Here is a 20,565-nt window from a genome sequence, read left to right as displayed (position 1 = left end):
GTCTGTTCCCCTCTGGGTCTGCAGCCCGAAGGCCAGCGCCCCATCCCTCTCCTCTCCTGGGTCGGCACTCAGACTGCACATAGAAAATGCTTGTAGGAGAAGGCAGGAAGAAAGTGCAAGAGACAGGAGCCTCTGAATACCTAGGCAGATCCTAAAACAGATCCACCCAATGCCTCCCACTGGGCTCCCACTCTATAACAGCAGCTACTGTCAGCTTCTCTGCCCTGTATTCTCAGCACTCAGCACAGAGCCTGCCATGTCACAGGTCCTGGACAGTAGGGAATGAATGAATGAATGAATGAATGAATGAATGAATGAATGAATGGATGGATGGATGGATGGATGGATGGATGGATGAACGAACGAACGAACGAACGAACGAACTAACGAACGAACAAACTAAGAACACGTGTACACAACCATGAACATATCAACAGAGAAACACACCGCACTAAAGTACTCAAAACCCTGAGCTGCCTCTGGAACTCCTCTCCCCATTCTGGGCTAGAGAAATAATGATGTGATTAAAACATTTCAGGCCCAGACCTCCCAGGGATGAGGGGGTCTGGCAGCCTTGGCAGCCCTGGGTCCATGCCCTGCCTGGCCTCTTCACATGATCAGCTTAAACGAGGTACCCATGGGACCCTGGGAACTCCGGGCCTTACCCCAGGGTTCCCACAGTCAGGACCATGAAGGGATGAGGGGCCTGGCGGGGACCCCCATCAGGGCAGGGTGCCATGCAGGGGACATGGCTGGGATCCCTAGCAGGATACCCTTTTGCAGGTTCCTTGCAAGATTGCATTAGCGATTAATTAAGGAGCAAGTGGCAAGCACAGAGACCGGATGGTCAGGCCCTTGGGCAGGTCAGGGCTTCCCTCTCAGCAGCCCACTTGTGAGGCCCCGAGAAGAGAGGGGACGGGCACACAAAAGCTTGAGGCCAGCAGCAGGTGAAGGGGCCAAGCCAGCAGTCAGATGGTGGCTGTCACACCCACCCAACTAGCCCACAAAGGACACTGCAGTCTACCAAAGCCACTACATGCCTCTGGCTGCCTGCCCTTAACATGACCACAAGCTCCTGGAGACCCAGAAAGCACCTGTTCCTCCTAACTCCCAACCCTCCTGGCCAGGGGGCCCTCACAGGGTCCTCGACAGTGAGCCAGGATATAAGGAAACAAAGACAAATCAGAAGGAGCTGGCTCCTGGTCCTAAACCCAGAAAAGACACACTGTGCCACTGTACAGGAGAGGGCCCGACACACAGCAGGCATGCCCCCAAAGCTGGCTGAATGGAATGAAGATAGCTCCCCGCTTTTATTCCGACCAGGAACAAGCTTCAAGGTCCAGAGCAGACAGAGCACGCTGAGCCAGTTTTCTAAAGGGAAAGGTTCCTTTGGACCACGTGTCACTCTGTAGCCTCTCAGCCAGAAAGGAAGTACAGGGTGGGTGCCAGCCCATCCCACAGCAACTCCACCCCTGTGTCTGCAGAGCTGCCTGGAGATGGGCCAGAGTCCCTGGGGAAGGGAGGCTGACAGCTCCTCTCCAGATAGGCAGGGAGGCAGGAGCTGCTGCAGGGGGGCCTGGGAGCTGAGCTGCTCCGCTGCCCCCCCCCCAACTTGAGACAGGCAGCTGTTTCATCAAAGCATGAGCTAATTAGGGCTGTCTCTGCCATCATGTGCCTAAGGAACATTCACCCATGACAGGAGGGTCCAGGAAGAGAAGACGACCACTCTGAGAGATTCACACAAACATCAAATGCTGCCTCCCCAAGGGGGACTGCGAGATCTGACATCGCATCAGCCTTTGGGAGCACTGCCAAGGAGTCCCATCCCTCATGGGCCCTCGGAGCAGCAGAGACAAGGCCCTCCAAAGACAGCACAAAGCTCATCACAGCACCCCATCATCGCAGCCCGTTAATCACCCAGGGCTGGGCCACCAAAGCCCTTCCACTTGCTGCACTGGGACCAGGGCAAAGAGAAGTTCCTTCTTCAGAAGGTAGGCTGATGTGGGCCGGGAGCCACCCACAGCCAAGCCAGCAGCAGCCAGTCCCACCCACTCTGTCTCCCTCAGGCAGCTCTTCCCACTCCATTTCCAGTAGGAGAGAAGAGAGCTCCCACATGGGATAAGTAAACCGGAGAGAAAAGAGGAAGTCTGACCTTTTGTAAATTGCTGAAATCGGGTTCATAAGGCAATAAATTCATGTTTTCACCCACAGCCAGGTCCGTGGGTAGGACAGGACCACGGCCAAACCTGGGCTGTGACAGTGCGCAGCCTTGGCAGCCCTGGGTCCATGCCCTGCCTGGCCTCTTCACATGATCAGCTTAAACGAGGTGCCCATGGGACCCTGGGAACTCCGGGCCTTACCCCAGGGTTCCCACAGCTTCAGGAGTTTCCTAAAAGGCCACCCTGTGAAGTGGCCTTTTAGGGCTGCCCAGGGAAGGGGTTGCAGAAACACAGCAGAGGAAGAGGGGGAAGATGAGGCCTGCGCCTCCAGCTGCTCCTCCGTCCATCCAGGCAGGGCCAGTAGAGCTGAGGGTTTCCTGAGCAATCTCCTGCCAAGGGCAGAATCTGCTCCCAGAAACAGACCCTCTCTCCACAGGCAGCTCCGCCTTGGGCTCTAAATGTGCACAGCCTGGGGCTGGGGGAGGCAACTACCAAAACAGCTCAGAGTGAGGCCTCTGGACATGCAGGGGCCAGGGCCTGGAGGACCCTTGCTGGGAATTTCATGAGCAATGGCTGATGACCTTGGGCAAATTTTCACCTATGAGGCAGAGCTAGGACTACCCATGTTAAAGACAGAATAGTTAATGAATGCCAAAATGCCACAGTGCTAGCCAATGCACTGTGGCCAAAAGATAATTACAGCAGGTTTACTACACGAAGAAGTCAGACCACATTCTTGAGAGCACAGCTTGATTCAGCCCGGATGCCTCGAGCACATATCACGTATGCCAGCCCCATCCTCCTCCAGCCTATGGACTCCGGACCAGAGCTGCAGCCCACCCCTGGAGGGGCCAGTCCTGCTGGCTGGAAGGTAGGTATCCTGACAGTTGGGGATCTGAGTGAGTTAAGAGGGCGGGGACCTGGCACGCCTCAAAGTGACATTAGTGGTGCTGGTGTGCTCAAAGTCAACAGAAGGATATTAAGGACGTAGCTCATCTCCGATGCGATAAATGAGAATAAACCTTGTTCAGGGCTAAGCCGGCTGGACTAAATAAATACCATTAGCACTTGGATTACTGGGATGTTCACAATCAGCAGGCAAGTCAGCTGTCTGTGTGCAGAGGGACGGCAGCAGCTGCTACTCTGTAAATCTTGCAGGGGGATGGGCTGGGGGTGGGGCGGGTTGCAAAAATGGAAGTGATTGCATTTGCAAAAACCAAAGAGTTTGGGTCAGGGTGACAGCAATTTGGGCAATCAGTCAAGAGTCAGAGGTCACAGTTTAGCTAACTGAAGCTGAGCATGTGTCTGGGTGGAGGGGGACTGAAGGAGCTGACCACAGGGAGGGCGGCCCAGCTCGGCCAGGGGGCCCAGGAGATTGCTGCCCAATACACACGCCAGGGCTGACTTCTCCACCCTTGGGCTCAGGACTAGCCACATAATTTTCAGGCCCAAGTGCAATATGAAAACGTGGGGCCTTTTGTTCAAGAATCATCAGAAATTTCAAGACAGTGAGAACAGAGCATGAAGCCAGGCTCGGGCCCTTTTGAGTGTGGGGTCCTGGGCCACTGCACAGGTGTCAGGGCCAGCAGGGCGTGTGCACGGAAATTCTGCTCCAGGGTCAACCAGAAGGGCTGAAAAGGAAGTTTGAATTTCTGAAAAGGAGAACAACTGGAAAAGGCAGAGCTCTAGGGTGGGAGTAAGGATGAGGGGGACTAGTTAGATGGGGGCCAAGGAAATGCTAAGGTGTAACTGAAGAGAGCTTCTGTGATTGAGACTGCCAGGCCAAACCAGGACACCAGAGGCACAGCAGAGGGATGTGCTCACTCACGAGTCCTCGTGACATTTCTCAGTGCAACAAATACTCTTTTCATTCCCTTATGACAGGAAAAAACTACCATTTTTCGTCTGAAATGCCTCTGAGATGATGCCATGCACTGAGGGCAGAGGGCACATCTCAGGGGTGTATGGGGCCAGGTTCAATCATTCACCTGATGAAGTGCATGCTCACCTTCTTGCCCAGAGAGAAAGATTTCCTCTGGTGGCCCCACCTTGCTTATGTCCTAATGTGTAGCCTCCATCATCTGGGAAAGCAAGAATTTGCAGGATGTGTAATCCTGAAATAGATGGGTTCAAGAGACAGCTATATTTGCCTGACATCCAGGGATGAGTGGGATTAGGGAATCAATCAGCTAAGATACAAACAACTGGCCAGGAGTGGTGGCTCACGCCTGTAATCCCAGCACTTTGGGAGGCTGAGGCGGGCACATCACTTGAGATCAAGAGTCTGAGACCGGCCTGGTCAACATGGTGAAACCCCGTCTCTACTAAAAATACAAAAGTTAGCTGGTGCGGTGGCAGGCGCCTGTAATCTCAGCTACTCAGGAGGCTGAGGCAGGAGAATCACTTGAACTCAGGAGGTAGAGGTTTCAGCGAGCTGAGATCACGCCACCGCACTCCAGTCTGGGCAACAAAGCAAGACTCTTGTCTCAAAAAAAAAAAAAAAAAAAAAAAGATACAATTACCGAATTGAGTAAGTTTAACAAAAAAAACACCATACAAATCTTCCACTGCAAAGTCAAGCTTCCAGGAATAACAAAACACATGATCTGCGCATCACTTGAATGGTGGGACCTATATGGCCTCAGGAGTTCCATCTGGACACTGGGGAAGGGCAGGGCTATCATCTAACCCCTTCATGTACAGCCCCTAACTGGAAGCCACCCACGTAAGCAACTATGAGACACCCACTCCTCACCACAGTAACAGCAACTCACGAGAGGGTCTCTAGAACCTCTTGACAAACAGACACACACACAAGACACACAGAGACACAATCATCTGCCCATCTTTGGGGAGATAAAGGGAACCTCAGAGGGAGGGGCAGCAAATGACCTTCCTGACGGACATCTGGTAGCTCTCCAACACAGCCCTGCATCACAGTCACCTGGGGCAGTTTATTTCCTGAAACCATTTCAGACTAGTGATGTAAAAAATTACAGAAAATAGGCCAGGTGTGGTGGCTTATGCCTGTAATCCCGGCACTTTGACAGGCTAAGGCGGGAGGACTGCTTGAGTCCAGGAGTTTGAAACTAGCCTGCACAGGGTGGTAAAATCCCCGTCTCTGCAAAAGTAAAAAAAAAAAAAAAATAGCCGGGCAAGGTCATATGTGCCTATGGTCCCAGCTACTCGGGAGGCTGAGGTAGGAGGATCACTTGAGCCCAGGAGGTTGAGGCTGCAGTGAGCTATGGGCGACAGAGTGAGATTCCGTCTCTCTAAAGAAAAAAAAAAATTACTGAAAAGTAATCACACAGAAAAATGACTTACTGAAAAGCTACAAGAATAGTAAATAAACTCCCATCCAGATTCACCAATTGTGGACATTTACCACAATTTTCTGTCTCTATTAATATTTACACAGATTTTCTTTTCCAAAATATTTGAGGGTAATTGAAGATATGAAGACCCTTTACCCCTAAACATATCGGTGTGAATGTCCTAAGAACATAACCAAAGTACAATGATCAAAATCAGGAAACTCACACTGACACAATAATCTATAGATATTTACTTAGATTCTGCCAACTGTCCCAATAATAGTCCTTCCCACCCCCCTTCCCTTCTTTTTTCTTTAAAAAAAAAAAAAATTTTTTTTTTTTTTTTTAGATGGGGGTTCTCACAATATTGCCCAGGCTGGTCTTGAACTCCTGGCTTCAAGCAATCCTCCCGCCCCGGCTTCCTAAAGTGTTGGGATTACAGGTGTGAGCCACTGCACAGAGCCCTCTCAATAATATTCTTATTAGAAAAATAATTTTGATCCCACGTTCGATCTATGCCCACACGATGTACACAGCAGCCTGTCTCCTTGGACTCCTTTCATCTGGAACTCTTCCTTAGTCTTTGTCTTTCATGACACTGACATTTACGAAACGTGCAGGCCAGTGGTAGAATGTTTTTCAGTTTGGATTTGTCCGATGCGTTCTCATGATTAGATTGAGGCTGCGGCTTTGGCAGGAATGCACACACACAGTGCTGTATCTTTCTCAGTGCATCACACAGGAGGGCAAGTGATAGCCGTAAGTCCCACGACTGGATGTTTTCTTTGAACACTTGGTTGTGGTGGTATCTGCCAGATTTCTCACTATAAAAATACTTTGTTCCCCTGAAATTAATATTTTGTGGGGAGACACTTTAAGATATGAAGACAGCCTATTCCTCATCAAACTTTCATGTAGTAGTTTTGGCAATCATTGACAATTCTTGATTAATTATTCCAGGTTAAGCATCATAAGTTCCAAAATCTAACATCCAAAATGCTCTAAAATCTGAAACTTTTTGGGCATCAACATGATGCTCAAAGGAAATGTTCACTGGAACATTTTGGATTTTGGATTTTTGGATCAGGGATGCTCAAGTGGTAAGTATATAATGCAAATATTCCAAAAACAAAACAACAACAAAAAAATCAAAATCCAAAACATTTCTAGTCTCAAGCATCTCTGATAAGGGATATTCAACCTGTACCACGATGTTTGTCAAATGATGATATTCAAACTCCTATCTTTATCCTTCAAACTCCTATCTTTATTCTTCTTGCTTCTATCTTTATTTGCTGGCACTCTACCTGAAAGAAGAGATTTTCCTTCTTTCCCATTTCTTCATTCATTCATTTATTGACATCAGTATGAATTAATAGATTCTTATTTAATCTATGGAATAGAATCAGTTTCTATCATTTACTTCAATGCTAAAATTATCCTTAATCACCAGGCCTCTTCATGCTGGCTTCTGTATCTTTTTAACATGTTTCCATCACCCTTTAATATTTTCTTACCTTCCAGCACAAGATGTTCTTGTACAAGATATTGCTCTTTTCCTATGCCAGCCATAGAATCAGCCATTTCTCCAAGGAACAATTGGAGCCCTTTTTGAAAATACAGATTCCAAGCCCTTCCCTTCATATACTAAATCATAATCTCAGAGAATGTGGCTCTGAAGACCTGATTTTTTCATAAATGCTACATGTGATTCCTATGTTCTGAGGACCAGCATTTGGGATAACTAGAGCCAATGCCCAACCTTTTATCCAGTACAGCATCTCTGGTAATTGGCAGCCCAGGACTTGAAGACTACATCATCAAACAAGGCAGCTTTATGCTAGTTTAAAACTCCTCCTACTGCCAGAAAAACATATTCTGACACTGAGCTAAAATCTGCTATCATGAAGCTTATACCCTCTGGTCCTAAGTCTACCCTTGAAGAAAGAGAGGGTTTCCTGATCCTGTCCAGATGGGTCAGCCCTTCTGAAAGCTGGGAGGAGCCAACCATCCAGAGAAAGCTCCCCTCTCACAATGTGGCCTCACGGGATTCTGCAGTCATTCTCAGGGTGACTCTTGAAACCCTCCACTTTCCTGACCCTGTTGACTTACTGACGAATCCCACAGTGGTGGTGCCCAAACCTACCCATAGGGATCCAGGCTGGACAACCCCCCACCCAGAGTCCAGTGGGCCTGGCTGCCTCTGCCCCAGGGCCATTCTGCCCCTAATGCCTCAGGCCATCTCTAGGTTTTTGGTAGCAGCCTCACAGAGCTTACAGTGGCCTGCCTAGGTCAAATCCCTAAAGGCTGCTCACATGATCTTCTGATGAGCCGGGGATCCCCAACATGGCTCTGAACCCCAGCACAGGGCTTCGATTTTATTCTTACTAAAGAATAAATATTGTCAGGAGGCAAAAAGCAAATTACAAACGGTATGGGTGATATGACACCATATATTTATTTCTGGGTGGTGAGATTTTTGTTTTAAACAAGGAATCTGAATTACTTATAAATTAGAAGTTTAATAACAATAAAATTTAAAATGCCACTTGGCTACCTAGACCCTTCCTCCTAGCCTGTCACTATTCTGTTGGATCCTCACTGTCATGTATCTCACATGGTTATCTCTTCCTGATCACTGCCATCTGTTCCCACGTCTTCACATGAGAACCAGAATGCAGGTTAGACAGGACAGAGTCTGCCACGAGCTCTTTGGCACATCACTACAGTGAAGGCTCTGTTGACACTGAACCATTTCTAAATAAACATTGATTAAGTCTGATTGTTCAAGCTGCTACAAATCTACATCTTTTTTTCTTCTTTTTTTGATTCAGAGTCTCACCTCACTCTGTCACCCAGGCTGGAGTGCAGTGATGCAATCTAAGCTCACTGCAAACTCTGCCTCCCAGAGCCTCAGCCTACCATATAGCTGGGACTACAGGCACACATCACGACGCTCACCACCACGCCCAGTTTTGTGTGTGTGTGTGTGTGTGTGTGTGTGTCTGTGTGTGTGTTTTGTATTTTCAGTAGAGACAGGGTTTTGCCATGTTGGCCAGGCTGGTCTCGAACTCCTGGCCTCAAGTGATCTGCCCGCCTCGACCTCCCAAGTGCTGGGATTACAGGCACGAGCCACGGCACCCAGCCTCAAATCTACGTCTTTATCATCATTTCTCTATCTGATCTATTAGATTATTATGAGATTCTGTCAAATGATTTCCTGAAATGCAGACTTCCTCTGTGTCTATTATACTGGCCTAATCTACCAGCCTGGCAAATCTTCTGAAAAAGAAAATTAGAATTGGGAGGGAACTTGAGAGAGTCCTCTAGGGTACTGATAATGTTACATTTCTGGATCTGGGTGGTGGTTACATGGGTGTGTCCACTTTCAATAATTCATCAAGGAGAATGTGTTAAACTTTTCTATATGGAGGGAGACGGGAGGGAGAATTTAAGCATTAAACTAGTCCAGCAAGACCTGGTTTTATGGAACTCACACTAACTCTAAGAAATGACCTCTTTTCTTTAAAAATACTCTTAAGTCACATCTCAAAAACTTGCTCTGTTATTTTGAAAACCAGAACAGTTGCCCATTGTGTCTCCTTGCCCCTCTCCCAATCCCTATAATGCCATAAAGATTCCTGCACACAGTTTGATGATGATGTCCCTAAGTTTCTGTTTGGCATTTAATTTTTCAGACCCTGTCTAATCTGGAGAAGCCAGTGGCTCATTATACTTTTTGTACACTCCTTGTCTCAAGTTCCACTTAACTCTATGTTTGTTTTACTTTCTGCAGGAAGGCCATTCTCCTTGAGAAAGAAGGCAGAGGTAAACAGAATGAGAGCAAGGACAGAGATACCCTCTCTGGCATCTGCTAAATCACCTGACTGAACCAGGTGGCCTAAAGCCTTCTTTGCCATCCCTCTCACTCTCAACAGTAGCGGCACAGGCGCCTTTGCTGTTCTTAGCGTTTCCCAGGTCTCACCCATCTGGTGCTCCTGACAGTGTTCTCAGAGGTTGCATCCTTCTTCTCTATTTGCTCTTGGTTACAGGTCCCGTTTTCATCTCTAGACAAAATCTCAGCTCGAACTGTGCCCCCTGCAGCCACGTGGGTCTCTTTAGGTGGCTCCCTGCTCCCTGCAGTAATCACTCGTGACTCTGTTAAGTACACTTCATTTTTCAAACTCTGAGTCATCCTTCCTTTTGAAGCTCCTGTTCAGACATCACATCTACTTTCTCCTGGACCCTCTGAAATTTACTTTCCCTAAAACTCAGAGGCAGAGAGTTTCACCTTCCCCTTTTTGCTTCTCCAAACACAGTCACTTTCTGCTGGGGTTCCCTAAACTTTTTCTTTTTTTTTTTTACCAGACAGATCCTTGTTGTTGCTCAGCATATAATTTCAGTGAAGCCCTTCTCCTTATTGCTTCCTTAACCTCCTGAGAGAGAAAACTGTCAGAAAAGAGAATTAAGAATTAAAGCAAGTGAAGAATTTATTGGTTTCTTTTTTTTTCTAGAAGCAGATTTTCAACTGCCCAGATACCCCATGCACCACACCATTTTGCTTCTGTGCCAGTTTAATGATTTCAGTTGAGAAAGCCTCTTCTATACCGAGGGTAAAGAGGTGACAATTATCTCACAGTTGGTTGGTGGTTGGTTGGTTAGATTTTTGGTGGGCTAAAAGCCAATGACCTGGACTTTTTCCTTTTTTTTTTTTTTTTTTCTCTCCACCAAAAAGCCCAAACCCAGAAAGCAAAAAACTAAGTGCGGCTCTGGAGTCAGAGAGACCTACGAGCAAGTCTGAGATTCTAGTGTTTTCAGCTGCGTGACTGAGGTAAGTTACTAAGCCTCTCTGGGCCTCAGTTTCTGCATTTGTAAAACCGGGATTAATAACAATAATATTTGTCTCATGGGATTGTTAGGGGATGAAATGTGATTTTATATACGTAAACACACACAGAGTTCCCGGCAAATGCCAAGCATTAGGATAACAGCTGTTTTATCATAGTATGCCATTTAACAAAAACTATTATTTGTACTTTTCTGCTAAGACAGAATGCCAGGGTTTTCAGGCTTCTCAGAAGGGAGAGGAGCTATCTGTTTTGGGGGACAAAGAAGACCTCCCACTGAGTGGCCTTAGATTCTCATTCTCAGCTCCTCTGACTGGATAGACAAAGCCAGTACAGAAGGAATTCATGGGGGAGAAATGTAATTAACAAGCTAGAGGGAGAGACTGGGAGGAAGGATCAAAGCAGCTAATTAGAACTGGCTAAAGGGAGACCACAGGGTAGGGAAAATGGAAGAAAGCGGGCTAAAGAGAATTATCTGCAGCCTCTAATTATTCAAAGAATGTCCCTGAGTAATTGTCTCAGGCAGTCTGAGGGAGGCAAGGCAGGAGTAACAAGGTTAAGCAGAAGAAAATTTAGGCTAAAACATATGGGAGATTTTTCACACACTGAGATTTATCAACTTTATTAGAGAATGCAGAGGATGTTATTTCAGGTCTTCTAAACCAGTTGGTGGTATAACTATCCCCATGTCTCGTAGCTGGGGGACAGCAGAGGAGGCCAGACCCCGCAGGGGAAGAGGGGATCCAAGGCAATGGCCCAGACAATCCTTGCTCCAAGCTTATAGGCAACACACCTTGTCAATCGGCCCTTTGAGGCTCAGGAAAGAGCTTCCCTCCTCACTCAGATCTGCTCTCCCTCCAACCTCCACATCCCTCACCCTCCTTGTGTTCTGTCATAAACTTGATAAATGTGATAAATCTCACTGTGTGAAAAATCATCTCCTCAATCAGAGCCAGTGGAATCATGCAGGGCCTATTTTGCGTTTGCCACACAACTGTAGAAATGTTTATGAATGAGCCATCTCTTAATAGCAAAAGAAAAGGCAATGATCGTAGGACGGTCTATAGCTGAAAATGACAACACTGAAATACTTCGTTTACAGGATTTGGAAGTCGTATAGACTACAAATCTCTCTGCCGCGCAACATACATAACAAGTCCCCAAAATATCCTTTGTTTGCTGAGGTTTTGCTCAGATATTTAAGGTTCTGACAGTTTAAATATGGTGAACAATATGGTGAACCATCCAAATATTTTGCATCATTGGTATTTGGAAAGATCTTTAAGAACAATTAGTTCTAGTTCTGAGAGGCAAGTGCAGCACCCCGGCTCCCGGTTTTCCATGGGGGCGGATCAACATGGCCTCCTCAGCCAGCTCCATTTCACACGGAGTCTCAGGCCCCCCACAGCATGGGTTTCCTGGGCCTGGTCACTTGGCTCACACTGTTACAGAGAAGGAAACTGGGCAGATCCACTGACTCCTCAGCCAGATGCAGGGTTCACCAGGTCTCACTGGAGGCTGAGAAAAATACAGAGCTTCCCCTAATGCAGGAGCAACACTGGGACGCCTGACCTTGCTCAAGGCCCTTTGACCTGACTCACCAGATGCTCGAATGGGAACCTAAAGGAAAGTGGAGACTTCCCATTCTGTGGACATCTTTAAGAACTGGAGAAAAGTTCCAATTACTTACAGCTTCAAGGGACAGAATGATGGATGGCTTCGTTTGTGAACATGCTATTTGTCTGAGGCTCTTTGTCCAGTCAGCTGGTTGCCAAATACTGATCACGCCCAGTGTGCACAGGGGCCTCAGCTAAGAGTACCAGCGCTAGAGCAAAGAAAGAACATAGTTCCCGTCTCTATCAGAAGAAATTAACAGCCGACAGAGATGCGCAGAGAGTCACTCTGAGAGAAGCCACTGGGTGCGAGGGTTGTCTGAAAAATGGAGGAGCTGAGCAAGAGGGCATGCTGGAAGAATGACCTTGACAAGATCAAAAGTTATTAAAATAGGAGGAGGAAGGCTAAACTTCTGTATGTACTGCCCAACTGAAGGCAGATGAAAACCTACTTTTTTTCCCCAAAAGAAAATGTTAAGAATCACCTTCCACAGACTCTTTTAACTCTATTTCTGATAAATCATTAAAAGGCCTTCTGCTGGAATCATTCTAATGCTAAAGAAAAAGTTACACTCATAAAATAGTTAATGTCAAAATGTAAATGGTTTGTTTAAGATTCAGCAATTGTTGCTGAATCAAACACAAAATCTCTATGGCTTGAATAGCAAGGGAAACAAAAGGCTTGACGATTTAGTGCTCGTTAAAGCCTGTCTGGCTGAATTTTAGATTGCAACTTAAAAGAAAAAAACATTAAACCAGTTCAAGTGTGAACTGACATATGCACAGCAGTTTTCAGCTGCCTGCAAATGGGGCAAGGACACAGCCTGGAATGTGACTTGCACACGCCATGGCTGAGTATGGACCAGTGTCCAGGGTACAAGGGCAGGGCCTGAGGGAACAAAGCCCCACAAGAAAGCGTGGGGAAGCTGAGCCCAGGGGCCCACCAGGGGCTGAGGGTGACGCTGGGAAGAGGGCCAATCCCCATTAGCTCTTTCCTGCAGGGAGGCTGGGGGCTTGAGAACAATCAAATGCTAGGCAGGGGCTCCCCTCTTGCCTGGGGAGGTGTGGAAGCAACAGCTTTTTGCTCTCCCTCCCCTTTTCTGGTCTTGCTTGTCAGACACTTGCATGAGCCACAGTGGGACTCCTGCCCCTTCAAATCTCATCACAGGCCTGGTGACCCCCACAACCCTCAAGTCGGGTGTTAGAAATAGTCCTTTGTGGTAGGTTTGTGGGGTGCTGAGCAGAATCTTTGTCTACATTCTCTTGCCTACTGGGATATAAACGCTTAAAATTTCACCATCTGGGATTTACTTCTTTGAGTCTTAAAGACAATTCTGTCTTTCAGGGTCCTCTATTAAAATGCCATTGTCCCTGGGTTGGGAGGATGCTGTATAAGTAGGGTGACCACATAATTTATTGTCCAAATTGGGACACTTTTAAGAAAGAGGCACCATTAATTACTGCACTGGGACAAGAAGCATAAACAGAACATATGGTCACTCTCTGTATAAGGCTTTGTGTTAAGTTCTATGGAAGATACAAAGGTGAATAAAGCGCTTTCATGGCCCCGGAACCTGGACCTTGAGCTGAGGGGCAGGAGATCCTGGGAACAGGCCAATGCTAGGCACCCACGGAGGGAATAACAGCACTCCAGAGGGCAGTGTCAGGGCAGCTTAGCAAAGACCAAGGGCTCTGGAGCCACACAGATTTGACTTTGAATCCTGGACTTCTTTCTGTACAACCCTTAAGACAGGTCAATTAACCTGCCTCTCATAATTTGTGCCCCATAAATTATGTGGTCACCCTACTTATACAAATGAGGACCCAGCTTCCTCTGTCAAATGAGGGTTACTTCATGAGGCTCGTGAGGATTAAACAAGATACTGAATGTAACAGTACCCGGCATGTAATTTTCAACAGGTTCAATATCACTAGCACAATCAAGACTAGGCTTCTACTCAAACCCCCGTTACTGCTGTAAATGTCCCAAGTCAGAAGGTGGGGGCAAGGCAGGAAGAGAAAACCACCAAAATGGCAGACTTAGCCTTAGCTTTCCTCCAAACTAATCCTCTAAGGACCACCACCCAGGGCTGGGCAGTGAAAGGAACGGGATCACAGCAGCCCCTGAAGAGTAGACGACCCGGCCGCCTTGCTCTCCTGGTACCCCTCCTCCTGGTCTTAGGCTTCACACACTGACCCAGCCCCTCAGCTACTGCTCCATCCTCGGCAGATGCCACCCACCAGGCTTCCTCAGGCCATTTCACTCGGTGGGGGGGCAGTGACTTTCCAAAGTGACTGAGCCCTGTCCTGATGGCCGGGTAAGGCTGTCTGGTGGGCAGTAGTACATCTTCTTGCGCCTCTTGTGACAGAAATGCCAAAAACAAACAAAACGAAAAACCCGCAGCCCCTCATTGCATGAGAGGAGGGGATTCTGGAGGCCACCATTTGATAGCTCTCAAGTGCTTTTCAAGCATTAACTCATGCCATCCTCATGACAACTCTATGAGGCAGACACCATTACTCCCATTTTGCTCATCAACAAACTGAGTCATAGAAAGCTAAGTAATTTTCCCAAGGTCACATAGCTAATAAGTAGCAGAGTCATGAAAGTTCGAGAATAGGAGCTAAGAAAACTGGATTCCACTGGGGACACACCACAAATTACTAGCCTAATGGCCAGGAAGCAGGCCTTAACTTATCTCAATTTGACTTCTGTTATTTGTCAAGAAGCTGTGCTACTTCACCAAGGGACCTGCTGTGAGTATCGAGTGAGACAGGGCAGGTGAAATCGCTGTACAGGTGTTTACTATTATGATGCCCTGGCAACATCCTCCATCGTGATTCTGAGAGCTGGACCCAGCATGGAGAAGGAGAAACCTGGTACCCTGCTGTTCTTTCCTTCCTTGGGCCCTGCACACTCTGGCTCAAGGTGAAGGAGGAATTACTCTAAAGCAGTGGTTTTCCAAGTCTGATCTCTGGGCCAGTAGCACCAGCAGTATGTGGGAGCTAGTTAGAAATGCAAATTCTCAGGCCTCACCCCAGACTCACTGAATCAGAACCGTTAGGGGAGGGGCCTAGCCATCTGCGTTTTAACAAGGCTTCCAGGTGCTTCTGAGGCATGCTTAATTTTGAGAACCACCAGGCTAGAGAATCCCTGGACCCTCTCTCACCCTGGTGGGAAAGTCCTGCTTCAGGGGCCTGAGGCAGGGCCCAGCATTGGCCAGAAGACCCAGGCCGCACCGCCCCAAAGATAAAAAGCTCCCAATAAAACCCAGACCTCCATGGCTGCACTGATCAAAATACAATAAAGAAGAAAGTGAGAAATCTGACAAAAAGAAAACGCAGCTTCAGTGGGGGACAAAATACAACAATCTTCTGTGGGAGATGAGAAGCATAAAAGGGATGTTAGATGTTCAAAGAACCAAATGTCGCAATGACAAAAAAATACAAGAATAAAGACAAAGTGTGGCTATCAATGCCGCATGGGCCTCAGTCTAACGATGGCAGTTGCAGGGAACGGCAGCCCCCCCAGGACTAGAGCCCGCTTTCCCCCGCCCCCAACACGACAGCCTATATAAATAGAGTCTTGAGGAAAAAATTACCAGCAATTAGTCACTGAATCTGCTTGCTGGAATGAGGGGAAACTTGTGGAAAGTCACCAGAGGCTCTGGTGGGAAAAGCTCAGCTAAGGAGGCCACGCAGACAGGGCAAGAGCGAGACGATTAAGGGAGAAGGCCTGTGGGGTGTTCCTGCAACCTTTGATGCCTGCCAAGTCTTAACCTGGAAGGGAAAATGAAGGGCCTGGCCACTGGGCTATAATGAGCTCCAACCTGGGCCCATCTCCAAGTCGGAAGTCCTTTAATGTGGGCTTGGGCTGGAGGCGGGGCAGGGGAATGAGGAGGAGGAGGAGGAGTCAGCATAGCAGTCCCTGCCCTGGGTTGCGGGTGCCTTGTGGGGATGAGGCAGTAGAGCACAGCCTCTGACCACAGTGCCTCCACCACAGAAAGCCTGTGCCACACAGGTCCTCCCCTGGCCCCTGGGGAATATGCTTTAGAAGCAGTGACAGTAGCAGGCTTGGCGTTTCCATTCAGGAGATCTGCTGAAAATGACCCTGTTTCAGGACCAAAGTGATGAGGAGGGAGGACCTCCCTTCCCCCAATGAATTTCTCAACTCATCTCAATCAACAGAGAGGAATCTCTCAGTGTGCTGTGCTCTCCACCGCCTCTGCCTGGGCGCCCTGCCCCTGCCCATCCCCATCTTCATCTGGCCAGTTCCTACTGCAAGAACCCCCCAGACACGATCTCCTCAGAGAAACACTCGCTGACCTCCTGACCCTCACAGGGCCCCTGCTAGCATTCCTGGGGCCCTCCTTTCCATCCTCTTAACAGACCTGACAAGATCAGCTTCCCTCCTAAACCATGAACTCCCTCAAGGACCTGGACTGTGCCTTGTTGCCTGTTCAGCTGCGAGCTCACTCTAGATGGTGGAGCCCAATGCCCAGCACTCAATTAACAGGAGCTGCCTGCAGACACAAGGCTGGCTCTGTGCCCCCTCCCAGCTGAGACACTGAGCCCCAGCACTAGGCACGTGGATGGGTTGGGCACATGACCTCCCTTCCTTTCTGAGCACCTTGCCCACTCCAAGAGCTCATGGAATCAGACTCCGTGACTGCCCTGAGTTCTGACTTCTCTCCCCCATCTCCCTGCACTTTGATTCCCTTAACCATGTGTCCTCCTCACTGCATATCCCCTGTCTGCTTAAGGGATGCAACCCAGATGGCCAGTAGCCCCCCCGGAGTCCCCCTCCTGGGAATGTCTGTATTTGACCACAAAGAGAAGTTTATATATATAAAACCAATAAACAAATTTCTAATGGTATTAATCAAATTTTAGGCAGTAGCAGAAAGAAAAAAAGATTTGGGAAGCAGGGAGTTTCACATGATTCCTGAAATCACCTCTAGTAGGAAATGCCCACCTCTGCTGTGTCTAAGATCAGCCCTGACTCAATCTTAGGATTAGGCACCGCCTGCCAGCCATGGCAGGACAGTCCATAGATATGTCCACAGGTGGCCACTGTCACCTCCTTTCAGCCTGACCTCACCTGGCTGTCCTCCTTGACAGCAGCCCTCTCTGGCTGAAGACTGGAAGCTGTAGGCTAGAGCTCCTGCTTTCTTCTCTGGGACTCTAACACAGTACCAGCCCAACTTTCCATGCCTATGTCAGGTCAGCATGGTGCTGGCCACTCTCCTCCTGCAATACTCCACGCTCCACCAACCCCTGTTCCTGAGAGCCACTCACAGTCAACTCTGCCGAGGTCCCTGATAGACTGGCTGGTGCCAAGGATCCATTGAGGAGGTGGCACAGAGCCACGCAGGGGAGCAACAACATTGGAAGAGGGCAAGGTCAAGTTGACAAATATCATATACGATGAGAAAGAACTGCATGAACTGCAGTGGCATAATGTAGCATAACAGATGGATAATTAGATTTATTCTAAGAGCTGTAAAAGTAAGTAATTAAATAAAAATATGGAACAATGAATCTGCCACAGAGAGACACCTAACAGCCTTACAAGGGCCTTGCAGCTGGCACAAGCAGCCTGGGAAAGAAGCAGTGGGCAAGGAACCTCTAATACTACCCTGATGTTTTAGGCACAATAAATTTAGCACCAGCTCGCACTGGGCACCAGGGGACAGCCTGATCTCAGAGGGAGATAATCACATCCACGGCTCTAACAGTTCTGTGCCCTGGGAATATGTCCTCTTATCTACATCTGGAAGACAGCAGCCTGAGGTATTCCGATAAACGCCCCAGCACTGGCATGTTTGGCAAGGTCCCTGCAAAGCAAGACTAGCAGATTGTTTTTATCTTTGCAGAAGCAGAGGCAGAGAGGAAGGGAGATGAAAATGTATGCACAGATGACCGGATTCACTGCCACCAACAAAGGCAGGCTGGCAGACCCAGGTTTAGGTCTCCACTCTCCTCCCAAAGGATGGTGGCAGATGGTGAGGGTACAGTTACCACATAAGAAACACAAGGCAAGCACCCAGTGTGTGCAAAACAAAGTGTTACGTACAGGATTTCAACAGGGAAGCAGCTTCCCTGGACATGACATTAGCTATTTGGAAGCAAACAGATCAGTTGGAAGTTGTTCTGTATTAGTTAGGACTCTATTTATAAGGGACCAAAATGAAATTCAGAGGAATTTGAATTCCTTTGAATTCCTTCCTCATCTATGGAAAAGAGAGTGTATTGGGTCCCATCATGAGGAGGGATGATAAAGGTAAAAGCACAGCTGGGTCCAGAGGCTTAAGTAATGTGCCAAGGCCCTCTCTCAGCCTGCACCTCTACGCTTTGCTTCTCTCCAGTTTTCTTCCCGTAAACAGCCAATCCCAGCATAAAGCATCCTCCCAAATGGTATAGAATTCCAGGGAAGATCCTGGCCAACATGGGGAAACCCTGTCTCTATAAAAATATAAAAATTAGCTGGGCGTGGCAGTGTGCACCTGCAGTCCCAGCTGCTCGGGAGGCTGAGGCAGGAGAATCGCCTGAACCTGGGAGGCGGAGGTTACAGTGAGCTGAAATCACAGTGAGCTGAGATTGCACCATTGCACTCCAGCCTGGGCAACAAAGAGTGAAACTCAAAAAAAAAAAAAAAAGAATTCCAGGGAAGAACTTTGATTGGTCCTGCTTGTGTGATGCGCCCACCCCTGGACCAATCACTGTCCAGAGGGAAGTGATACTGTGAGTGGCAAGTCTAGATCATATGACCTAACTGGGAAGGGAACAGGTAGGGCATAAAGATTAACAGCCTCACCATACCATGTGGCACTGGTGAAGAGATTCCCAAAGGAAAGGAAGTATTATTTTCCAAAGAGGAGAACAGAATGTGTTGAAAGACCAAAAACAACAAAAATCAAGAGCCTCTATAGCTCACCACATTGTTTTATACCACCCTAGGCCAAGGTACTAGATGACAATTGACTATCTGGGGCTGGAAAGGGAGGTGGCCAAGTCTATTAACAGTCTGGTTGGAGATTTGTTTGCAGAGATCCCATGTGACCTACCAGCTTGAAATGCTCCAAAGGCCCTGCTGCTTGTACTTCTAAAAGCAGCCCATCCTTGCAGACCTGCCCCTGAGACCATGCACAGGACCTTTTCGACTTCAAACAGCTCCACTTAGGACATCTACATAGCACTAAAAGCATAGTGAGGAGTTCCCCCAGCAGCCAACTCTTTGCAGGGTTTTCTCACCAACTAACTTGAATCTTCTTCTCAGAGCACAGACCATAAAGATTAACTCCCCTGAACCTGGAAACCTCAGCACCTTTGACGGGGTCAAGGGTGGGGACGAGGCTCAGCCCAGATTTTCTCCCCATTCACACCAATGGTTTCACAGGATAGCTCTCTATTCCAGTATAGCCCTACATCGTGGGGAGGGAGGGAAACTCAGCATAATAGCTGCAAAAGTAGAAAACTTCCCACATCCCCAGCACCACAAAAGCTGCCACTTTGCTCAATGCCTAGCACAAAGGGCTCACAGTGGGGCTCTCCCAACAACCTGGCTTGAAGGAAAAGAGGTCCTTGGCCTTTCCTCACCTGCAGGGCCCACTGCACACTCTTCTAATACCCTCATTGGGCTCCAACCAACAGGCTCAGTCATCTCTCTGGCTAATTATCAAAGCAGCTTCCCTTCTCAAGGGTCTCCAGAAACTCAGGTCTCCTTCAGGCCACACAGATGACATCCTCCAAGAGCCCAGAATGAGCTCTGTAGGGTCCCTGGGGAGAGCTGAGACATAGGAGGCCTCATTGTTCCAAGGCCAGCTGGGGATGGGGGTTATGGGGACCTTTGGAAGCCAGATCTAGCAGGAGAATCATGAGGCTTCAGTTCCTGAGTTCTGCACATTCTTAAGTGATTCTGTTGACTTCACCAACAACCTGGGGCCCGCCGAAAGCAGTGGTGCTAGCCAACATCTGGTTACTCAGTTCTTTCTGCCACCACTACTTGTCCACTGAGGCCATTCCTAGAAATGCAGAAAGACAAAGCTTAGCTCCCACGTGGAGTACTTAAATGCTCTAGCCATGCCTGGTACTCAGAGCCATGTTTGAAGGTCTGGTTCAACGCAGCCATGCTGGGTCCAGGCGTAAGAACCTCAAGCTGGGCTAAAAAGCAGCTTTCCCATGGGTGGACCCTCTGGCTCAGAGCTCCTCGGGCTGGCTCTGCTGCTGCTCCACACATGCCACAATTTACTACAGCTGTTAAGCGCCCCAGAGACAAGAAAGCTCCTCCCTCCCACTTTTTCCCTGCCCTTCTTCAGCACAGGCTGGAACCAAGCACCAGCTAAACCTGGAGAGAACCTCAGAAACTATGACCCTCCAGAAACTGAGCTCACACAGTTTTTCTTGAGCCACAAACTAATTTTTGTTAATTTCAGAGAAACAGTTCAAACAGCAACTAACCTTTTCCTTCCTTCACAACTATTAAACTTGGACAAATACCTCAAAATAGTACCTGAACCAAGAGTTTAATCCTTCTCCCCAGAGGCAAAGAGAGGACTATGTGGGTAACATGAGGGTAACCCTGGGTCCACCAAGTCCAGGACAAACGGGTCCTGGGTCCTCAGGCAAGGGG

General features: G+C 48.1%; 1 protein-coding gene across 10 annotated transcripts in view; it reads right to left on the bottom strand.

The window, feature by feature from the left end:
- Positions 1–20,565, bottom strand: part of LOC105467071 (SIL1 nucleotide exchange factor) — a 253,389-nt gene that overhangs the window by 17,665 nt on the left and 215,159 nt on the right. The window lies entirely within an intron of this gene.

The sequence above is a fragment of the Macaca nemestrina genome, chromosome 6 (assembly GCF_043159975.1).
Source record: "Macaca nemestrina isolate mMacNem1 chromosome 6, mMacNem.hap1, whole genome shotgun sequence".
Lineage (NCBI taxonomy): Eukaryota > Metazoa > Chordata > Mammalia > Primates > Cercopithecidae > Macaca > Macaca nemestrina.
This window is presented reverse-complemented; position numbering and strand designations above follow the sequence as displayed.